This window comes from Scyliorhinus torazame, chromosome 4 (genome assembly GCF_047496885.1).
Source record: "Scyliorhinus torazame isolate Kashiwa2021f chromosome 4, sScyTor2.1, whole genome shotgun sequence".
NCBI lineage: Eukaryota > Metazoa > Chordata > Chondrichthyes > Carcharhiniformes > Scyliorhinidae > Scyliorhinus > Scyliorhinus torazame.
The window spans coordinates 109,200,228-109,224,205 of NC_092710.1; positions in this window are offsets into that span (position 1 = coordinate 109,200,228).

The following is a 23,978-nucleotide window of genomic DNA, read 5'->3' on the forward strand; positions in this document are numbered from 1 at the left end:
CTTCCAAGGGGCCCGAGGGGGCCTCAGCTCCCATTAGCGAGTGTAGCATCATGCTCGCATAAGCCCCGCCGTCAGCTCCTTTCACTCCCTCGGGAGACCCAGGATCCGGAGGTTCTTTCTCCTTGATCTATTTTCCAGTACTTCAATTCTTTCGATGCACTTCTTATGAAGCGCCTCGTGCGTCTCCATTTTGACCGCTAGGCCCAGGATCTCGTCCTCGTTTTCAGTTACCTTCTGCTCCACCACACGGAGCTCTATCGCCTGGGCCTTTTGTGTCCGTTTAAGTCCCTCGATTGCCTGTAACATCGGGGCCAGCACCTCCTTTTTTAACACCTCCATACACCGTCTGAGAAATTCATCCTGGTCCGGTCCCCATGTCGCCTGGGCTCCCTCCGACGCCATCTTGTTTCTTTCTTTCCTCTGCCGCTGCCCTCAAGGATCCTCCGTGATCTGGCCACCGCCGCCGATCTTTTTCTTGATCACTGGGGGGGACTCCCTGTTGCTTCACCCCACACCGGGTTTTGTTGCGAAGATTTCCCGTTGGGGCTCTCAAAAAGAGCTCGAAAGTCCGTCAGAGCTGGAGCCGCCGAAACGTGCGGCTTAGCTGAGCATCGCCGCAACCGGAAGTTCCCCCCCCCCCCCAACCATTTTTTCACCGGCGCACATCACCGCAGCCCCCTTCCCAGGAGGATCCGTCCTCCCACTGGCCCCATTCGGATGCGATGAAGCTGAAGACGACATGGATGCCCGAGCCGATGCCAGCATCACCGCCGGGACTGCGACGTTCGCAGAGGACGACCAGGGCCCCCGACTGACTGATAGTTTCATTGTAAAATGAACTTGTAAACAATTGTCGGTAAATATGTGTATTGCATGTAAAGGCACCGAAAGGTACCGCTATAACCTCTGCCACTGTAAAAGTAATGCCACCACCCCTGCCGGACTCTTTTTAAACGGGGTGAATGTGGTAGGCTATATTAGGGGTAACGCGGTACCTAGGTGGGATGTACCTTACACTGTAGTATGAGTGGTGGAACCTGCCTGCTGGTTCCACCCAGCAGGCGGAGCATAAGAGTCTGTGTATCACCCACAGCAGTCATTCTGTACCGGAGCTGCTGGGGTAACTAGTGTTCATTAAAGCCTTCAATTGGACTACAATCTCGCTTAAGTAGTGATTGATCGTGCATCACCTATGACTCTAGATTGAATTTCAAAACCCAAACAGCTGCCAATGGTGAGGAAGGGAGGAGTGGGAGGTCAGATGCAAAATAGGCCACAATCAGAGGAATATGAAGTTGGGAGTGAAATAAAGAGGAAAAGCAATCACTACAAATCTAGCAAAATAGGAAAAGGTTGTGATGAACATAAAGTAGAACAGAAATATATTAAAGGGGTCATTGGAGGAGTAAAAAGGACCCTAAACAAAAGCATAGCAATGTAAGCTAAAAACAACAGTAAAGAACTGTTTGAGTATTCTAACAATAAGAGGGCAGTCAAAGAGATGGAATCCCTAAAAGATGGAGTTTAAAGTTGAGGATGCACATGAGGATGAACTCAATGTATTCTATGCTCTGTTCGAGCAGGAGACCAAAGATCCGCTGTTGAGTGCCCCAGCAGCCCATAACTCACCTATACCCACCATCACAGCTTCCAAAGTCAGATCGGCCTTCATGAAAGTGAACCATCGGAAGGCGACGGGTCCGGACGGGATCCCTGGTCGTGTACTCAGAGCCTGCGCGGACCAGCTGGCATGTGTTCGCGGACATCATTAACTACTCCGTGTCCCTACTCCGCTCCGAGGTCCCCACCTGCTTCAAGAAGACCACCATCGTACCGGTGCCAAAGAAGAACCAGGCAACGTGCCTCAATGACTACCGTCTGGTGGCCCTGACTTCAGTCGTAATGAAGTGCTTCGAGAGGTTGGTCATGAAGCGCATCAACTCCATACTCCCTGATGACACGACCATAGTGGGCCGGATCTCGAATAACGACGAGTCAGAATACAGGAGGGAGATAGAGAATCTAGTGGAGTGGTGCAGTGACAACAATCTCTCCCTCAATGCCAGGAAAACTAAAGAGCCGGTCATTGACTTCAAGAAGCAAAGTACTGTCCACACCCCTGTCAGCATCAACGGGGCTGAGGTGGAGATGGTTAGTGTGGTATTATAGGTATTACGGTACCTGACAGGCTGAAGCACCATTGGTGGAAACTGTATGCTTTCTTTTGGTAGAATGTATGATAGCTCCGCTCTGATAGGCGGGGTTATAAGAACCCGTGCCGCCCCAGCAGCATTCATTCTGTACCTGAGCTGCTGGGGGAAACATCTAGCTTATTAAAGCCTTCAGTTGGACTACAACCTCGTTTTAGTGGTCATTGATCGTACATCAGTTAGCAGTTTCAAATTCCCAGGGGTACACATCTCCAAAAATCTGTCCTGGTCTACCCACTTCGACGCTACCACCAAGAAAGCACAACAACGCCTATACTTCCTCAGGAAACTAAGGAAATTTGGCATGTCCACATTAACCCTTACCAACTTTTACAGATGCACCATAGAAAGCATCCTATCTGGCTGCATCACAGCCTGGTATGGCAGCTGTTCGGCCCAAGACCGCAAGAAACTTCAGAGAGTCGTGAACACGGCCTAGTCCATCACACAAACCTGCCTCCCATCCATTGATTCTATCTACACTTCCCGCTGCCTGGGGAAAGCGGGCAGCATAATCAAAGATCCCTCCCACCCGGCTTACTCACTCTTCCAACTTCTTCCATCGGGCAGGGGATACAGAAGTCTGAGAACACGCACAAACAGATTCAAAAACAGCTTCTTCCCCACTGTCACCAGACTCCTAAATGACCCTCTTATGGACTGACCTCATTAACACTACACCCCTGTATGCTTCACCCGATGCCGGTGTTTATGTAGTTACATTGTGTACCTTGTGTACCTATTATGTATTTTCTTTTTTTTCCCTTTCTTTTCATGTATTTAATGATCTGTTGAGCTGCTCGCAGAAAAATACTTTTCACTGTACCTCGGTACACGTGACAATAAACAAAGTCCAATTCATTCCAAATAGGGAAGACAAGAGTAACATTCCCTCCCCAAATAAAAATAACCCAAAAGTAAAATCAATTACATTGATGGAATGGAAGTCCGAAACATCTAATAAGGCTCAATACAAATAAACCCCCTGTGATAGATAGTACTCACCCCAGAGTACTGAGACACTAAGCATTGTAAGGCACTGAAAATCATTATCAGGGACTGACTGGATACTGGGAAGTAATTTGGAAATGGGCTAATTTGGAAATAGGCTAATTTAGAAATAGGCTAATTTGGTACCCACATTCCAGGTGGGATGAAATCAGGCTCGGCCAACAGGATCTTACATTTCAGGTAATATAATAAAACTGATTATCAGAACTGTAATAGCGTAAGGCAATATACTACGAGGCAGAGTTAAATCACAAAGGTGATTAATTAACAAAAGAAAAAATAGATATATATGCAGAAGAACACAACTCCAACACAGGTCTCATCCCACCACTCCAGGGTATACTCTAATGATTCCCCCCTACCACGGTCCAGTCACTGTCACCCATTTAGGCTGAGGTTCACGCGCTCTCTCCCCATAGGGCCCGCGAAGGATCGCCCATTAAAGGGGCCAAGCTATCACATTCCTGCCCCCCTTAAGTTCCCTTACAATACGCAATAAGAACAATTATATGCAACTATATACAATCAACAGAATTCGCAGTAAGGGAATCAATGGGCATGGTTCATAAGGTCAGTGTGTCTGGGAACTTCCAGATTCTTGCAGAGCACCGCAACTCTGCAACTGGTTCTTCCAAGCTTGAGGTATCAGAGTCCACGTCATGGGCAGGCAAAATTCCAAAGATGGGTCAGCAGCAACACCCTCTTCTCTTTCTTCTGCGGACACACGAGATTCCCCTTGGAAAACCTTGGTTCTACCACTGCTGACTCTGTGGCTGGTGCACTGGTAACTACTACTGGGTTCCCATGCCCTACATTCACAAAAACAATTCAACTCTGTAGTTAATCAACCTCTCCCCTATTCTCACTCCAACATCCCCAACACCCCTTTGAACTCAGCCATATGCGTCCTTTCACCCTCCCCTCCAAACCCCCTCCAATCTCCCCCAAACCGCCCAATCTTGCCTCTACATTCCACCCCAATCTCCCCCTCTAACCTTCCCAACACCCCCTCCAATTTCCTCCTCCAACCTCCCCCACCCTACTTCTAACCTCCCCCGCCTCCCAATCTCCCCCCTCAAATTCCCCCCTCCAACTTCCCCACACAACCCCACACAATAGCTCAATCAAGATGAGATCATAGCCTTAATGCCCCCGTTAATACCAAACATAGTGGCCAACTTCATTTTCAAAGGTGTTTACCAGCGGGTGCCAAAAGCACCCATCTTTTCTGACATGATCGGTTCCTTTTAAAATGTAAGTCATGGTAGTATAGCATAGGAAGGACTCTGGTAGCCATTTTAGGTCAGAACTGGATGTGCTCATATTGACTAGTTCTCTGGGTGGTGGAACTGACTATATTTCTAAATTTTGGGGTCCCTGGAGGAATAGGAACATCTAAGAATCATAGAATTTACAGCGCAGAAGGAGGCCTTTCAGCTCATCCAGTCCGCAATGGTCCCGGGAAAGTGCACCCCACTCAAGCTCACACCTCCACCCTATCCCCACAACCCAGTGATCCCACCCAATCTTTCTGGACACTCAGGGCAATTTAGCACGGCCAATCCACCTAACCTGCACATCTTTGGACTGTGAAAGGAAACCGGAGCACCCGGAGGAAACCCACGCACACACGGGGAGAACGTGCAGACTCCGCACAGCCAGTGACCCAAGCTGGGAATCGAACCTGGGACTCTGGAGCTGTGAAGCAACTGTGCTAACCACTGTGATACCGTGCTGCCCTAATCTAGTTTAGATTGATTCCTAGTTCACTGCAACATACTTCATTGAAGAAAGACAACATATTTTTGTCTGCCGATATCTTCACTTAATGATGTACCAAACTAATATTTTTGTGAGGTAAGGGTACCAAGGGATATAGCGCTAAGGTGGATAAATAGTGATACAAATCAGAAATTGTAGGGTTAGCGCATTTCTATGGTTTGTCTATAACAATAATTTTGTAGTATTCTTCTTTAGAACATGTAATGTCAAGGTTGTACTGCAAAGCATGATAGTTATCTTCACTGAAAACTGTCCATTTGTCGATGGTGAAATGTGTGTGTGAAACGACATGTTGCCCATCCGGAAAAAGGGGAAGTTAAGCAGATGGAAGGAGGCCCACAAATTTAGTCAAGTCACTGCAATGGCAACAGACTGTAATGTATTTGATGCTTGTGAAAGATAGAATAGTTAAACAAATGGAACTAATCATATGTGTACCAATATATTGAAGTCTGCTTGAGTTAGTGTTTGATTTATTATGAAATTGTTTTTCAAGACTATAATCAGATAAAAGAAAACCTTTGTGTAAGAACAATGGTAGAGATAAGATGGAGATATCAGCAGAAAGGCAGGGAATCCATGATCATAATGAATGGTGAAGCAGGCTCGAAGGGCCGAATGGCCTCCTCCTACTTCTATTTTTTATGTATGTTTCTAAGTGTTATTCAAGTGTCGGTGCCAACTCGATGGGCCGAAGGGCCTCTTCTGCATTGTATTACTCTGTGATTCTGTGAATGTGAAACTGTAGAATTGCAGAAGGTGAGCTATTAACTGAAATATGAATCTCCAAACTATAATGTTGGGCGCAGTGGGGTACATGGACTATCAATGACCACAACATGATCCAATCATATTCACCAAGACAAACTATAGCCTAATATGGCATGGAATGGGGCTCTCAATAATGATAAGAAAGGAGCTACAAGACATAGTGGGCACAAATCTAGAGGAAGAAGACAGACTATGGTCAACAAAATGCAGCAAAAAGAGAAGACTGCCCTAGAGAGCTTGGGAGCAGGAACCACCAGAGACAAGTCACACTGTATATCTTATTGCCATTTTTAAGTATTGACTTTATATATTTTTTTGTAATACTTCATAAACTCTCTGACTTGATTAAGGGATGTAAGTGTAATTTGTAGGTCAGAATTGGTCAAGAACCAGGATGAGACAGGTTGGGGTATGCTACTCACATAGATATTGGGCTGGATTCTCCGCCCCGCCCCGCCATATTTCTGCCCCGACACGATGGTGGGATTCTCCGTTACACCGGCCGGTCAATGGGGTTTCCCATTGTGCGGCAGCCCCATGCCGTTGGGAAACCCCTGGGAGCCGGCAAAACGGAGAATCCCGCCGGCGGAGAATCACGGCCATCATATTTGTGGGTCTCTCTCTCCATATCTTAAACCATGTACCCAAACACGTGGCAGAATGTGGCGATTAGGGAATTTTCACAGTAACTTCATTGCAGTGTTAATGTAAGCCTACTTGTGACAATAATAAAGTTATATTAAATTGAATGGCAGGTCAGGCCAAAGAGGGTGAATGACCTATCCCCATTCCTATTTTGCTAATACTTCCCTGAATTCTAACAGCATAAGTAGTGAGAAGCTGTCTGCTCGCATTTAACAATTATGTCAAAAGTACTTTGATCAAGTTTGAAAGGAATATGACCAAATGACCACCATCTCAAACCTGCCCAATCCCTGATGATGTATAAAAACAAGAACAAAATACTAAAAATGCTGAAAACCTGAAATGAAAACAGAAAATTCTGGAAAATATTCAGCAGGTCAGACAGCATCTGTGGGGAAACAGAGTTAACAGGCCTGATTTTCAGAGTTGGAAAGACTTTACAGACCTTTAAAAATGACTAGCGGGACCTGGATGCAGAAGTCCCAGCCTCAATTCAAACAGATCCAACTTTTGCAGGCAGGGGGTTGGTGGATTCACACAGGAAGAGAACCTAAACTCAGCAGGGCCATTTGAATTTAGTTCTGAATTCAAACAGACCCCATTTTGTCAGGTTCAAGGTTAGTGTAGGAGTCTTGAATTGATGGAGGAGTCTGAAAAAATCTTGAGGTGGCTGATAAGTTCCATTTAAGTGTCTTGATTTTAACATTTTTAAATTCCATGCCCTTCAATTGTTAAAAAAGAATAAGTTTTTTTTTAAACTGCTAATAATAATAATCTTTATTAGTTGCCTAATCTTTATTAGTCCCCTGGTCGCCACATTCCGGCACCTGTTCAGGTACACAGGGACTTGTGGGAGGAAACCGGAGCACCTGGAGGAAACCCATGCAGACACGGGGAGAACGTGCAGACTCCACACAGACAGTGACCCAGGTCCTTGGCGCTGTGAGTCAACAGTACTAATCACTGTACCATCATGCTTCCCTGTTGCTTTCCAGACAATTAGAACTTGTTGGAGCGTTAAATGACTGTCGGGCGGTATCTGCCGGGCGGGATCTGCCGGGCGGCACTTGCCGGGTGGGACATGCCGGGCTGTATCCGCCGGGCAGTATCTGCTAGGATGCCCTCAACCAGCTCTTCGGATGGCAGAAAGAGAAACCCCACCATCCTAGGAAACCATATTTTGTGCTTTTGTGATCTGATTTGTCTTGCTATATTCATTTGGCTTCATTAAACTTTTGCTTATTTAATTCATAGCTTGTATTTACTGATGAGGAAGATTGCTTAATTCCTTCTGAAAGACTCTTGGGGCGCGATGTCCGGCCTCGTTACACTCTCGCTCAAGCAAAACGAGGCCGGTGAATAGCGGGAGAGGCCAAAAACGAGAACCGCGCCAGGCGCCAAACAGTTTGTGATGCAACCGGCCCACTCCAGTAGACGAAATCAGGATTTCTCCGTAACGTGGCGAGAAACCAATTACCACCACTTAAGCCCCATTTCCATCCAATTAACGGGAGCCACCCCTTATCCAAAGGCCTCCTGTCATTCATTGGCCTCCCCAGCAAGTGTTCACACTGGCGCAGATTCGTATTCCTGGCCGTGAGGCTGAAGACTATTGCTAATAGGGAATTGGCAATCGTGGTTAAGTGAGCACTTCATACATCTCAATGGATTCCTGTGGGTGGGCGGGCCATGCAACATGTGGGAGTCACTGCCTAGCATCCCAGTCACACCTTGATGCATGGATACTGTGCTTGAACACTGCGGTATGCAGCATCATACACGCACCAACCAACATCCGAACACCCAGGGGATTGAACACAGTTCTAGGGACATGTCCATGGTTGTAGGGTGGGTGAGTGCCACGGGAAGGGGGAGGTGTCTGGAGGGATGGGTCAAGGGATCAGAGGTCAGCCCACATTGTGGAAGAAAGTGACAGATTGTGCACAAGGGTGTTTAATGTGTAATACAAGTCCCCACCCTCCCAATGGTGCCGCCCCCCCCCCCCATCCCTTCCCTACGACCCCCTCCCAGAGCCTCGATGTGTTTGGCCCTACTAGATCTACCACTACCTTTAGATGTCTCCCCAGGATGCACATTAGATGTGGTGGCAGCCAGCTGCTTATCATGTCCTTTGGACTTTGTTGCCCCTGGCTGGAGTCCACTGGGGGCTCTGAAGCCGGAGGGCCCCAGCTCACTTGTCAGAAGCACATGCACAGCTCTGCCATACTGGATGGAACAGAGGGGTGGAACTTGGGGGAGCTGGTGCCCACTGTCACCACTCCATGGGCCGGGCTGGGGTTGGCACCCCATGCCCCCTCCTCCTGTTCGGTGCCCATAGGGCCCTTGGATTCACCTTAGGACGGAGGGGCAGCTGGTTTGAGCCCCGACTGCCGCTGCATCATCTGGCACTGCCAGCCATGGTGGTTCCCCATTGTCTGCACCATTGTGTCGCCCTTGGCAATGCTCCTCAGTAACTGGGACATGCTCTGCAGGCCTTGGCAATGCCCACCTGCGACTGGGACATGCTCTGCAGCGCCTCGGCCATTCCCATCTGAGAGCGAGACATGTACCGCAGGACCTCATCAAGGTCGGCCTGGTTCTGGGTGACATCCCCCAGCGAGGCTGACATTCTACCGAGACACTCAGCCATGGCCGTCATCGACTCCACGACACCTTGTACACCTTCACTAATGGTGCTGACACCAGGTTCTCCACCGCGGTTGCCGCCCTAGCAGTGTTGACCTCGATGCTACTCATTGCCAGCGACATCTCCTGCACCCATAGCCTCTGGGACTCCTCCAAGCGGCTATGGATCTGCTGGAGTGAGGCTGACATCTCCCTCTGAATGTCCCGGCTGCTCCTTAACATCTCCATCAGCTCCCGGTTGAACTCTTGCACAAGCTCAGCATCAGGCTAGGACCCAGATGGGTCCTGGGATCCATCAGACCTCCAACCACTGTCTCGCCTGGGGGTTTCTGCCTCCACCTGATGTACATCAGCAGCAGTGTGGTGTTCACCAGATTGTGCCCCGTCATGTGCGAGTATTTTAAGAAATGGGGTTTGTCAGATAGCTGCAGTGATGTCAGAGAGTAGGTGGAGCTGGGTTGTCGATCTTTCAGTTTCGTTTTTGGGCAGGCAGCTACAGTGTGTTTTAGTTTCATTTTGATAGCTGCGGGCAAAGCAAACAGCTGTATAAGGATCGCTCTGTGCAATCTAAAGACTGTATCCAGATCATTCGAGGATTTCAAAGTGATAACTGCTCTCAGTAGTGAATTTAAACCTGATCTCTGTGTTAAAAAGGGTCTTTTGTCTTATGGATGTTGTAAGGAAAGATTAAAAGTTACTTATAGAGTACTGTATTCTTTGGGGGAGTATTTTAATTGATGGTTGCTAAGATGTTTACTGTGTGTGTTTAAAAATATTAATGGGATTCATAGAATAAACATTGTTTTTATTTTTAAAAATACTTTTAGCTCTCTGTTGCACCACACCTGCAAAGAGGGCCCTTGTGCTCCTCATAACCACACTCTATTAAAAGTTGTGGATCAGGTGAACTCCATGATACACTTTGGGGTTCTCTAAACCGTGGCCCATAACAGCCCCCAAAGCCTGTCCACTAACGTTTCCCACTGAGGTATGTGTATCTGCGCTGGTGGAGGGTGGGGATGACAGCTGTGCCGTGACTATAATGGTAGCATCCTCAGAGCTCTCCTCCGAGGTGGTCTCCTGGGAGGCTGGAGAGGGGGAAGCCTAGGATGGGCCGGCACCGTTGGCTGGAGGACCTGGAGGAGAATGGACATGTGGTCAGTAGGAGGGATGGGTCAGTCAGTAAGACAATAACAACTCACATTTGACAGGTCCTCTGGGTGAGGCCCGGTGGTTCCTCACCGCTGCGGCGTCCATTCGCCTCTGCGTGAGTGACCGATCTGCCCTCGGCCACACCAGCTACCTGCAGGTTAAGCTCCTCGAAGGTGGTGAGGATTCTTCGGTTTAGCATCACTCCGCCAGTCTGGGCCCTTTCCTGATGATTATGGGAGACCGTTTCCTGAGGAGACACAGAGAGGGCATCATTAGCCACGCGTGTGGTTCACAGTGGTGGGAGGGGGTATGTTGGGGGGGTTGAAGGAGGAGGGAGGTGGAGGAAGGATGGGGGGAGTTGCATCGAGTGTTGGGGGTGGATGCTCCCTTGGGGGGAGGGCGGGGGGGGGGGGGGCAGCATTGGTGTCTACTCACTCGTGGTGCCCGGTGTAGGTCATTGCCCTTTTTTTGGCACTGGAGGCCGGTCCTCATGTGAGCTCCCCAAGCTCACAGCTGCCGCCACCTCATCCCAGGCAGCACTTGTGCCTTGTGGCTGACCGTTCAAGACCCTCAGGGGAACTGGACGTCCCTCCTGGCATCCACTGCATCTAGGAGCCTCCCCAGGTCAGCGTCCCCGAATCTTGGGGCTGGTCTCCTCGGCGCCATTATTGCGAGCTGGCTGGGGTTGCAGAGCAAGTGTAGCTTAAGCGCTGCTCGACCTTGTTAGCAGGGGGGCCAGCGATTGCGGTCCTGGCGAATCAACTGGTGTGCCTTTATTTGCCGTAAAAAGCCCATGAGGCCTCATTAAGTAGACCAATTAACGTTGAATACTGTTACCAAAATAGCTTTTGTCAGCAAAGTTCCAAGGGACTTGGTGGACCCGTTTCATAGAATTTACAGCGCAGAAGGAGGCCATTCGGCCCATCGAGTCTGCACCGGCTCTTGGAAAGAGCACCCTACCCAAGGTCAACACCTCCACCCTATCCCCATAACCCAGTAACCCCACCCAACACTAAGGGCAATTTTGGACACTAAGGGCAATTTATCATGGCCAATCCACCTAACCTGCACATCTTTGGACTGTGGGAGGAAACCGGAGCACCCGGAGGAAACCCACGCACACACGGGGAGAACGTGCAGACTCTGCACAGACAGCGACCCAAGCCGGAATCGAACCTGGGACCCCGGAGCTGTGAAGCAATTGTGCTAACCACCATGCTACCGTGCTGCCCCCCTCGCTTTACCCTCTCCAGAACCTTTAGTACTGCATCATATTGCTCACCTTTCTTACTTGCTTTTGAATTTAAAAAAAGAGTTTAACAGCTTAACCTGTTGTGACTAATTTTCATCCATTTTCTTAAGTTTGCAGGATGTAATTCTATTTAGTACAATAAAAGAGAGAATCGTCTCCTTGCAACATGCTGGATTCTGTGTGCCAGACATGCAAGATCAAGTTTCAGATCACTGTCTGCATGGACTGCATTGTCTTCTGAAAAAAGTAAAATTGAGAACATTGCTGATTTGTAACAGATGCCGCTGAGAATGTTGGTTTCCTCTTCAATACCAAGAATTTATTTTGCCCCCAACAGATCCTAATACCCTGTAAGCCTGTGCTAATCGAACACTTAATACTGCTCCCATAGTTAGTTAGGGGTGGGTATGGGTATGGGCTCAGTCCCAAGAGCCTCTCTCACTCTTTGGACAGGACACAAGAACAAAATGTTGTTAGTTGAAAGGAGATTGTTCTTTCCCAACTCTAGCCTCTAATCTCTCTCACGGTCACTGATGTATTTTTGTCTTTACTGCTGGATGCATACTTCAATTACTCGTCTCAGACCAGTAGCTGCAGTATTATTTAGACAGGCAGGACCCCATGGACACTGCCTGACTCAAACTTAAATTCTCCTGTCCAGGCAACAGCTGTATGCATGATCAGTTACATCTCGTTGCCTGCACGCTTAGAGATCCTTCTCCAGCAGTTCAAGTTTATAAGGAATTTGCACATTCTGAAAACATTTCAATTAATTGCAGGTATTTTTTTTAAAGTCCGAGCGAGCCCTAGATACTGTAATGTTCTTGTTGGATGGCCTGATTTATATTACAAGAACACTTGTACCTAAAGCTATAAATCATATATTAACATTAACTGTGGGTCAACTATATAGAACACAATAGATAAATAACAGTATGATCATGGACAAGCAACCTCACTGTTCCAGCTCTCCAGTCAGTCTGAGGTCCCCTGACTGGTGGGGGTTGTTAAGTTTGCACTGGGAGGATGGTTGAATGGGGCGGAGGGGAATCAGTGGGGGGTAGATGCTAGGTGCAATGGGTGGGGCTAGCAGGCTAGCTGGGCGGGCTAGCTCACTGAAGCGCAGTGGGGGGGGGGGTGAACAGGTGGTTAGTGTGTTGATGAGGGTTGGGGTTGGGAGTTTGTGGTGGAGGGGGAGGAGTGGGAAGATCTGTCTCACTCTAATATGCAGATTTGCAAAATAAAGATCCAGCCCATTGATACTCGATCAATAACTCCAGAAGCGAGATTGGATGACAATTGAAGGCTTTATTGGACTAGATGTTTCCCCCAGCAGCGCAGGTACAGAATGCGGCTGCTAGGGAGACACAGACTCTTATACTCCGCCTTACTGGGCGGAACCAGCAGGCAGGCTTCACCAATGATCTTCATGTCTCAGGTACCTCCCGCACCAATGGTCTTACAGCCTCAACCTAGGTACCGTAATACCACTAATATAGACTGCCACACCCACAAAGGGCAGGATTCATATAGCGACACCTCGCGAGATCGCATTAGGTCTCTCGAGACGTGGCGAGCCAGGTAGATCGCGGAAAAGGGATCTTCCGGCATCTACTGCCTTTCAGGCTCAACACGGCTGGTAGATTGCGTCCATTGCCTGAACTAAGTGTACTTCCATTTCATGTCATTTCTTTTTTTTCTATTTCTTAATAAACATTTACTTTCTTAAATCATCACAAGAAGTCGGGGATGCATTTCTAGATTTTAAACCTCCACTCATACTGTACAAATTGCAAACACAGTTGAGGTAGTTGTTTCAAGTTTCCCTTCTGGGATTTGGACAACTTGGCATTTACCATCAGCTGTGTCCTTAACAAAATTGGGCTTGTCCGGTATATTCCTTGGTTGCCTTTGAATTGGTTAATTTAAAGGCAATGAGAGAGTGAGGAGAGTACTGAACCAGGAATGGTATTGTGAACTTTTAAAGTGGGGAACTGCAAAATGGCTTTGGTCATTTGGTAGTAGAAAAGATAACTCTGGAGGGTTTACAAAAGGTGACTAAAGCTAAGTTAACGGAATTGGTTGATAAGTTATGTGGTACTGAAAATAGGCTGAGAAGCTACACATTGGCCAGGAACAGGAATTGCCTCATGAGACAATTGGCTGGGATCGATACTGGCCATCTGCAAAAGCACCTAAGTCAAGGCATAAGCCTGTTATTGCTATATGGACTTTGATTACCCATTCCAAGTCAATGAATATGTAACAAACTTCCAGACACAGGTGATCAACTTTGCAGCAAGACGAAGAACAAACAAAAGAAGCCATCAGACTCTTTAATGAGCTGATGGCTGGTCAGACAAGGGGAGTTTCAGAGGACAGTGGGTCTTGATTGAACCACCATGGATAAACAGGAGTATCCTGTCTTTACAATGGCCAGTGATGGGCATATACATATGACTCAATCCAAGCTTCCCAGTATAAGGAAGCAGCATCGAACAGATCTTGAGCGATAACCTGGGAGTTGCCTAGGCACTTCCATCGCAAGAAGAAAGGGCCCTGAGTTTCGAACCCAGAGAAGACATCAACATCGAGTGATCAAATGTGGCGACTAGGGGCTTTTCACAGTAACTTCATTTGAAGCCGACTTGTGACAATAAGCAATTTTCATTTAACTTCATTTCATCGAAGCTTGCCAACCTCCTTTACTAAGTGTGGGCAAAACCCAAAGCTCAGCTGTGAGTCTGAGTCATATTTTCCTGAGTAATAGAATTGTGAATAAAATTGTGTTAGACTGTGAACCTGTTTTGTCCTTTGTTCATCTCGCAAATAAGGGCACCTGAGTAAAACTTTTGAGTAAGTAAACTGGTCAAACACATCAGAGGTTTTAACGGTACAACAGTTACAATTAGTATTACCTGTAGGGGCACGGAAAGCAGACATAGTTGAGATAGTCGCACCGAAGTTGAATTTGGAAGAGGTACCTGACCAAGTTCTCAAAAAGGTGAATCACTTGCATTGGCTAGAATTTGATTGCAGATGAAAAAAGGTGATTTGGGAGAAAAAGAAATGGTAAGAGAAATGGAGGAAAGGGAACAGGTGTTTCAAAGAGAGCAGATAGAAAAGCAAGAAAGATGGGCAGTATGATGGCGCCGGTGACTGGGGTTCTATCCCGGCCCCGGGTCACTCCGTGTGGAGTTTTCACATTCTCCCCATGACTGCATGGGTCTCACCCCCACAACCCAAAGCTGTGCAGGATAGTTGGATTGGCCACGCTAAATTGCCCCTTAATTTATAAAAATGAAGTGCAAGAAAGATAAAGAAGATAGGAAAGTGAATTGGAAATGGCAAAGTTAGAAAAGAAGGAGAGAAAAAGAGAGAGACGGGAATTCCAACTTAAAAGCTGGCACTTAAAAAAGAGACATGAGAAGGTGGTGAGGAAGGATTTATTTCCAGATTGTTTAATTTTTTCCAAAGTTTGAAGAAAAAGATGTCGAAACATTTTTTAATTAATTCAAGAAAATAGCTAAACAGATGAAGTGTTGAAAGAAATCTATACATTACCTTTACAGGTTAACTTAGTGGCTAGGGGGGACTTCCGGGTGCAGCGATGACCAGCTAAGTCGCACGTTTCGGCACCTCCCGTTTTAACGGACTTTTGGGCTCTTATCGGGAGCCCCAACGGCAATTTTCGAAGGCTAAACCCACTGTGAGGCGACATAGAAGGGAGTCCCCCCGGATGTGAATGGACAGAAGAGATAATAGTGGCCAGATTACGGAGGATCCTCTGGAGCAGCGGCAAAGAAGGGAAGTGAGAAGCAAGATGGCGGCAGAGGGAGGCCAGTTGGTATGGGGCCTGGAACAGCAGGAGTTCCTCCGGCGATGTGTGGAGGAGCTCAAGAAGGAGGTGCTGACGCCGATGCTGCAGGCGATTGAGGGGTTAAAGGAGGCGCAGAAGACCCAAGAGATGGAGCTCCGTGGAGTGAAGGCAAAAGCTGCCGAAAATGAGGACGAGATACAGGGCTTGGTGGTGAAGACGGAGACGCACGAGGCACTGCATAAGAGGTGTATGGAGAGACTGGAAGCCCTGGAAAATAGCTCGAGGAGGAAGAACTTAAGAATCTTGGGTCTTCCCGAAGGGGCAGAGGGAGCGGACGTTGGGGCGTATGTGAGCACGATGCTCCATACCTTAATGGGAGCTGAGGCCCCGACGGGCCCCCTGGAAGTGGAGGGAGCGTATCGAGTCCTCGTGAGAAGACCAAAGGCAGGAGAAATACCTCGAGCAATAGTGGTGAGGTTCCACCGCTACAAGGACAGGGAGATGGTCCTGAGATGGGCGAAAAAGACACGGAGCAGTAGGTGGGAGAACGCAGTGATCCACGTGTATCAGGATTGGAGTGCGGAGGTGGCGAAAAGGAGGGCGAGTTTCAATCGGGCCAAGGCGGTGCTCCACAAGAGGAAAGTGAAGTTCGGAATGTTGCAGCCGGCAAGACTGTGGGTTACACACCAGGGTAAACACCACTACTTCGAGACGGCAGAAGAGGCGTGGACATTTATCGAAGAGGAGAAGTTGGACTAGATTGGAGAAAGAGTGTTTGAAATGAAGTAGTGAGGTGGTGGCAAGGGACTGTGAATCAGATGGGGGGGGGGAATTTTTCTTTCACCTCGAAGGGGGGACACACAAAGAAATGTGGGCACCGGTGGGGAAGGGGAGGGGGAAGGAGAGAGGGAGCTGCGCCATCAGGGGCGGGGCCGAGAGGGCAGCGCGGGCTTTGTCCCTGCGCTATGGAAATTGTGGCGGGAAAAGGGGGCGCAGGAAGGAGGGGGGCCTCACATGATGGGAGGCTAAGGATAAACGGGGGAAGCCGAGGTCAGCCAGAGTTTGCTGACTTCCGGAAGCAATATGGGAGGAGCAACTAAGCTAGAGAGGGATCTAGCGGGGGGGTGGGGGGGGGGGGTAACTGGGTTGCTGATGCTATGGCGAAGGGGGAGCTGTTACGGGATGGGATGGTCGGGACGGGAGGGCGCCGTCGGGGGGAAAAGCGGGTGCATGGGAACCGGGTGAGGAGCTGGTCTAAAAAAGGGGATGGCTAGTCGACGAGGGGGGGGGGGGGGTAAAGAGCCCCCCAACCCGGTTGATCATGCGAAACGTGAGAGGGTTGAACGGGCCGATTAAGAGGGCAAGAGTACTTGCGCACCTAAAGAAGCTAAAGGCAGACGTGGTCATGCTTCAGGAGACGCACCTGAAACTGGCGGATCAGGTCAGATTAAGGAAAGGATGGGTGGGACAGGTATTCCACTCGGGCTTGGATGCGAAAAATAGAGGGGTGGCTATACTGGTGGGGAAACGGGTATTGTTTGAGGCGAAGAACATAGTGGCGGACAGTGGGGGTAGATACGTGATGGTGAGTGGCAGACTGCAAGGTGAGGCGGTGGTGCTGGTGAATGTATATGCCCCGAACTGGGATGACACGAACTTTATGAAGCGTATGTTGGGGCGCATCCCGGACCTGGAGATGGGAAAGTTGGTAATGGGGGGGGAATTCAACACGGTGCTGGACCCAGGGCTGGACCGGTCCAGATCTAGGACCGGGAGGAGGCCGGCAGCGGCCAAGGTGCTTAAGGGCTTTATGGAGCAGGTGGGAGGAGTGGATCCCTGGAGATTTACTAGGCCAAGGAGTAAAGAGTTTTCCTTCTTCTCCCATGTCCACAAAGTGTACTCCCGGATAGACTTCTTTGTCCTGGGAGGGGCGCTGATCCCAAAGGTGGCAGGAACAGAGTATTCGGCTATAGCCATTTCAGATCATGCCCCACATTGGGTAGATCTGGAAGTAGGAGAGGAAAAGGAACAGCGCCCACTCTGGAGATTAGATATGGGACTGTTGGTGGACGGGGTATGTGTAAGGATGAGGGGATGTATTGAAAGGTACCTAGAGATTAATGATGACGGAGAGGTCCAGGTGGGAGTGGTCTGGGAGGCGCTGAAGGCGGTGGTTAGAGGGGAGCTGATCTCCATAAGGGGAAACCAGAGGGTAAAGAAAGGGAGAGATTGTTGAGGGAGATTTTGAGGGGGGATAGGCAATATGCGGAGGCTCCAGATGAAGGGCTATACATGGAAAGACGTAGATTGCACACGGACTTTGACTTGTTGACCACTGGTAAGGCGGAGGCACAATGGAGGAAGGCACAGGGAGTGCAGTATGAATATGGAGAGAAGGCGAGCCGGCTGCTGGCCCAACAACTTAGGAAGAGGGGGGCGGCGAGAGAGATCGGAGGGGTTAGAGACGAGGAGGGAAAGATGGAACGGGGAGCGGAGAGGGTGAACAGGGTGTTTAAGGTATTTTACGAGAGGCTATATAAGGCTCAACCCCCGGAAGGGAAAGAGGGAATGATGCGTTTCCTAGACCAGCTGGAGTTCCCGAAGGTTGAGGAACAGGAGATGACAGGACTGGGAGCGCAGAGTGAGGTGGAGGAGGTGGTAAAAGGAATTGGGAACATGCAGGCAGGGAAGGCCCCGGGACGGGATGGGTTCCCGGTGGAGTTCTATAGGAAATACGTGGACCTGCTGGCCCCACTTCTGACGAGAACCTTTAATGAGGCTAGGGAAAGGGGGACACTACCCCCGACGATGTCGGAGGCGACGATATCGCTGATCCTGAAAAGAGACAAAGACCCGCTGCAGTGCGGGTCATACAGGCTTATTTCCCTCTTGAACGTAGATGCCAAGCTTTTGGCCAAGGTGATGGCGACGAGGATAGAGGACTGTGTCCCTGGGGTGGTGCATGATGATCAAACGGGGTTTGTTAAAGGGAGGCAATTGAATGCTAATATACGGAGGCTGCTGGGGGTGATGATGATGCCCCCACCGGAGGGGGAGGCGGAGATAGTGGTGGCGATGGATGCAGAGAAAGCATTTGATAAAGTGGAGTGGGACTACCTGTGGGAAGTACTGAGGAGATTTGGATTTGGAGAGGGGTTCATTAGATGGGTTCAGCTCCTGTACAGGGCCCCGGTGGCAAGTGTGATTACAAATAGGCAACGATCTGACCACTTCCGACTATATAGGGGTACAAGACAGGTATGTCCCCTGTCCCCGTTACTGTTTGCGTTGGCAATTGAGCCACTGGCCATAGCGCTGAGGGGCTCCAGGAAGTGGAGTGGGGTACTTAGAGGAGGAGAAAAGCATTGGGTGTCATTATACGCGGATGATTTGTTGTATGTCGCGGACCCAGTGGAGGGGATGCCTGAGATAATGCAGACACTCAGGGAGTTTGGAGAATTTTCAGGATATAAATTGAATATGGAGAAGAGTGAACTGTTTGTGATGTACCCCGGGGAACAGGGCAGGGGAATAGACGATTTACCGTTGAGGAGGGTAACAAGGGATTTCCGGTATTTGGGGATCCAGGTGGCCAGGAACTGGGGAACCTTGCATAAGCTTAACTTGGCACGACTGGTAGAGCAGATGGAAGAGGACTTTAGGAGGTGGGACATGATGCCCCTGTCATTGGCGGGCAGGGTGCAGGCGGTTAAAATGGTGGTTCTTCCGAGGTTTCTTTTTGTGTTCCAGTGCCTCCCTGTACTGATTACAAAGGCCTTTTTTAAAAAGGTGGACAAGAGTATTATGAGCTTTGTGTAGGCTGGAAAGACCCCAAGAGTAAAGAGGGGGTTCCTGCAGCGCAGTAGGGACAGAGGGGGACTGGCACTGCCGAGTCTAAGTGATTATTATTGGGCCGCCAACGTGTCAATGATATGTAAGTGGATGAGGGAAGGGGAAGGAGCGGCGTGGAAAAGACTGGAGATGGCGTCCTGTAGGGGAACTAGCCTAAAAGCACTGGCGACAGCGCCGTTGCCGTTCTCCCTGAAAAAATACACCACAAACCCAGTGGTGGTGGCAACTCTGAAAATTTGGGAGCAGTGGAGACGACATAAGGGAGTGACGGGCGCCTCAGTGTGGTCCCCGATAAGGAACAATCATAGGTTCGTCCCAGGAAGGATAGATGGGGGATTTAAATCTTGGCAGCGAGAAGGAATTGCGAAATTGAAGGACTTGTTCTTAGACGGGACGTTCGCGAGTCTGGGAGCACTGACAGAAAAATATGGGCTGCCACCTGGGAATGCATTTCACTATATGCAAGTGAGGGCATTTGGGAGGCAACAGGTGAGGGAATTTCCGCAGCTCCCGGCGCAAGAGATCCAGGACAGAGTGATTTCGGGGGCATGGGTGGGTGATGGCAGGGTGTCAGATATATATAGGGAAATGAGAGACGAGGGGAAAACGATGGTGGAGGAGCTGAAGGGAAAATGGGAGGAGGAGCTGGGGGAAGAGATAGAGGAGGGGCTGTGGGCAGATGCCCTAAGTAGGGTAAACTCTTCGTCCTCGTGTGCCAGGCTCAGCCTGATACAATTCAAGGTTCTACACAGGGCGCATATGACTGGAGCAAGGCTGAGTAGATTTTTTGGAGTGGAGGATAGGTGCGGGAGATGCGCGGGAAGCCCGGCGAACCACACCCACATGTTCTGGTCATGTCCGGTATTGCATGGGTTCTGGGTGGGTGTGGCAAAAGTGATTTCAAAGGTGGTGGGGGTCCGGGTCGAACCAAGTTGGGGGTTGGCTATATTTGGGGTTGCAGATGAGCCGGGAGTGCAGGAGGCGAGAGAGGCCGATGTTTTGGCCTTTGCGTCCCTAGTAGCCCGGCGAAGGATTCTACTTATGTGGAAAGAAGCTAAACCCCCGGGCGTGGAGGCCTGGATAAACGACATGGCAGGGTTCATAAAATTGGAGCGGATAAAGTACGCACTAAGAGGTTTGGCTCAAGGGTTCACCAGGTGGTGGCAATCGATAAGGGAAAATAGGAAAGGCAGCAGCAGCAACCCGGGGGGGGGGGGGGGGGGGGGGGGGGGGCGGGGGGGGGGGGGGAGGACTCATTTGGGTCCTCAGGGGTTTTATGTGTGTGTTTATATATTAGTTATTTATATTAGATTTTACGAAGTTACTATTTTAGTTACTATTTCTGTTGTTTCTTATTTTGTTGTTGGCAGTTGTCGTTAGTTAGCATATTATTTATTTAAAAAACGATCAATGTATATATTATTACAAAGTTGTAAAATGGGACATTTTTGTTTTAGTTTGATCGAAAAGCTTTAATAAAATTTTTTTTTAAAAACTTAGTGGCTAGGGTTAATGAGGTATATGCGTCTCTGTCAGAATAACTATTTGGGGAATCGTCTTCGGCAATCACTTGCTAATGAATATGATTGTCCACCTAAGCCACTCCATGTTACCGGTCAAGGGTTCTTGCATGGCTGATGAGCCCGGTCCTAGAGCTGCATCTTTGACCGCACACTTGGCAGGTGTTTCCGGGAGGTGGGATCGGTCCTTGGACTCTAGATCGCTGGGATTCCTTTCTCAGGCTCCTTTTCCGGGCCTCCTCTTGCCGTCAGCTGTCCTCATAGAATTGTGTCCCTTCAATCAGGAGGTTCCTCCAAGTAGGCCTCTTCTGAGCAAGGTTCTCCCAGGCGTTGGTATCTATGTTGTATTTCTTGCGGTAAGCCTTCAGGGTGTCTTTGAAGCACGTCCTTTGTCCTCCTTGTTCGGAAGCCTTCCTTGAGCTAGGCAAAGAAGATTTGTTTTGGCATTTGGGACTTTGTTATCCGAAACACATGGCTGGCCCAGTGGAGTTGGTTTCGGATTCTCATGGCCTCAGTACTGGTGCTCTTAGCTCTTTCAAGGACACTGATGTTAATATGCCTGTTTTCCCAGCTGATGTGCAGAATCCGTCTCAGACAGCATTCGTGGTACCTCTCCAGGGCCTTGTGGTAGTCCAATTTTCTGAGACATTTGGAAGAGTTGGGAGGACAACTGCCTTGTACACGGGGATCTTGGTGTCAGCATGGATGTCACAGTCACCAAAGACTCTCGCTCTTCTGCGTCCGAAGGAGGTGCTCATGGATTGGATATGATGTTGGATCATCGCATCAATGTCAGCCTTAGAGGAGAGGTGGCTCTCCTTGTATGGAGAATGTTATATGTTTGGTAGGGTTTCTCTGTTGATCTTGATGGAGAGAGAGAAACCAGATGGGGCAGCACGGTAGCACAAGTGGATAGCACTGTGGCTTCACAGCGCCAGGGTCCCAGGTTCGATTCCCTGCTGGGTCACTGTCTGTGCGGAGTCTGCACGTTCTCCCCGTGTGTGCGTGGGTTTCCTCCGGGTGCTCCGGTTTCCTCCCACAGTCCAAAGACGTGCAGGTTAGGTGGATTGGCCATGATAAATTGCCCTTAGTGACCAAAAAGGTTAGGAGGGGTTATTGGGTTATGGGGATAGGGTGGAAGTGAGGACTTAAGTGGGTCGGTGCAGACTCGATGGGCCGAATGGCCTCCTTCTGCACTGTATGTTCTATGTTCTATGTTCTAGATCTGGGATGGGTTGGTAAAGGACTTGAGTCTTCTTGAGGTTGAGGCTGAGACTGATTCTTTGGTATGCTTCTGCGAAGGTGTCAAGCATGGCTTGGAGATTCTCTTCTGAGAGAGTGGAGATGGCGATATCATCTGCTCACTGAAGTTCCATGAGCGATCTCAGTGTCGTTTTCTTCTTGGATTTGAACTGGTTGAGGTTGATCGAACTAGATGTGTTTATTGTCACGTGTACCGAGGAACAGTGAAAAGTATTTTTCTGTGAGCAGCTCAACAGATTATTAAGTACATGAAAAGAAAAGGAAATAAGAGAAAATACATAATAGAGCAACTCAAGGTACACAATGTAACTACACAGTCCAAAGATGTGCAGGTTAGGTGGATTGGCCATGTTAAATTGCCCCTTAGTGTCCAAAAGATTAGGTAGGGTTATGGGGATAGGGTGGAGGTGTGGGCTTAAGTAGGGTGTGCTTTCCAAGCGCTGGTGCAGACTCGATGGGCTGAATGCCCTCCTTCTGCACTGTATGGATTCTATGATTCTGACTGCAGGTAGATGAACCTACTGGATGTGGTTTTCCAGCCAGGTTAGGGTTGGAAGAGACTATTTTTAGGGCACCTTTCCTAGCCCTTTTCCCACGCAGGGTGAGCAGAGTGGATCCTGAAGAGGGCTGCTCAGTCGTGAAGAAAGCTGCTGAAACTCTCTCCTGTTCTTATTCCAAGAGTGAGTCAACTGAATCAAACTCCACCGCCCACGTGCCGGTTCGAAGCCAGGGACTTCCAGATCTCATGGTCCTGTCCCTGTCACCTTTCGCCGATCGCCACAGGGCTTGTCTGTGTGGGGCTGTGTTGGTTTCCTCTAGGTAGACGCCTGGTGCTGGACATCTTTTAACGTGGCCATGCCTTTGCACATCAGCAAACACATGGTCCATGACAGAAGATAGGTCCAGTTCCAGTGGCAAGGGAACCTCGATGACTGGGGATTTCCCGATTGCTGCAACCATCACCCGCCATCGCAGCAGTTGAAACCATTCAAGTATCTTCTCCTTGACCCATCATTGAGGACTTATTTTCGATTGCGCTTTGTCTAGTTCCTCCCCTCCGACATTACCGTCTTGGGTGACCCTGCCAGGAGCTCAATAATCCCGCGGCATTGCTCTCGGGATCAATGAAATGTTCAAGCCTCTCCCCCACGGCAAGGTGGCAATCCAAGGAAAGGATTGCCTACATCTGGGGAATATGATGCAGTGACGAAAGCTACCCTTAGTACCAGAGGCCTATAGGCAGAAGTTTTGAAATAAAGAAAACAGTCTGGACAAACTGATATTGAATTTGAAAGAGTCGAACAAAGTGGTTTTGACAGGTGGATGGAGTATTAAAAAATGAGGGAACCTAAAAAAACCTTGGAGAAGAAATATTTTGAAGAATCTGTAGATTCACAGCTTTCAGTGATAAGATATGCAGAGGAGCAAAGTTAAAACTGCTAGGCAGGCAGCAAACGTAGTAGATGATAATAATAATCTTTATTATTGTCACAAGTAGGTTTACATTAACACTGCAATGAAGTTACTGTGAAAATGCCCTAGTCGCCACATTCTGGCACCTGTTCGGGTACACTGAGGGAGAATTCAGAATGTTCAATTCAACTAAAAGCACGTCTTTCAGGACTTATGGGAGGAAACCGGAGCACCCGGAGAAAGCCCACATAGGCATGGTGAGAACATGCAGACTCCACACAGCCAGTGACCCAAGCCGGGAATCGAACCCGGGACCCTGACACTGTGGAGCAACAGTCCTAATCGATTATGGGCTGGTACACAGATCAAAACTTTTCTTTTGACACCCTTTTAAATCTGAGAAATATAGAAAATGGAAAGTTCAGAAGAAGGTAGGGAGTCAAGGAAGCAAAGGGACAGCTGGAAATTTTTTTTTTTTAATCTTTTTATTCTCCTCATTTTCAACATTTTTGATGGCTGGAAATCCTGAGGAGATTTCACCTCAGACTAGGAAAGAAGGTGCTGCGGGTGGAAGGGATGTAAAAAAAAAACTTTGATGTTTTCATTGGATTAAAATTGGCCATACAAAGTCAATGTGCTGG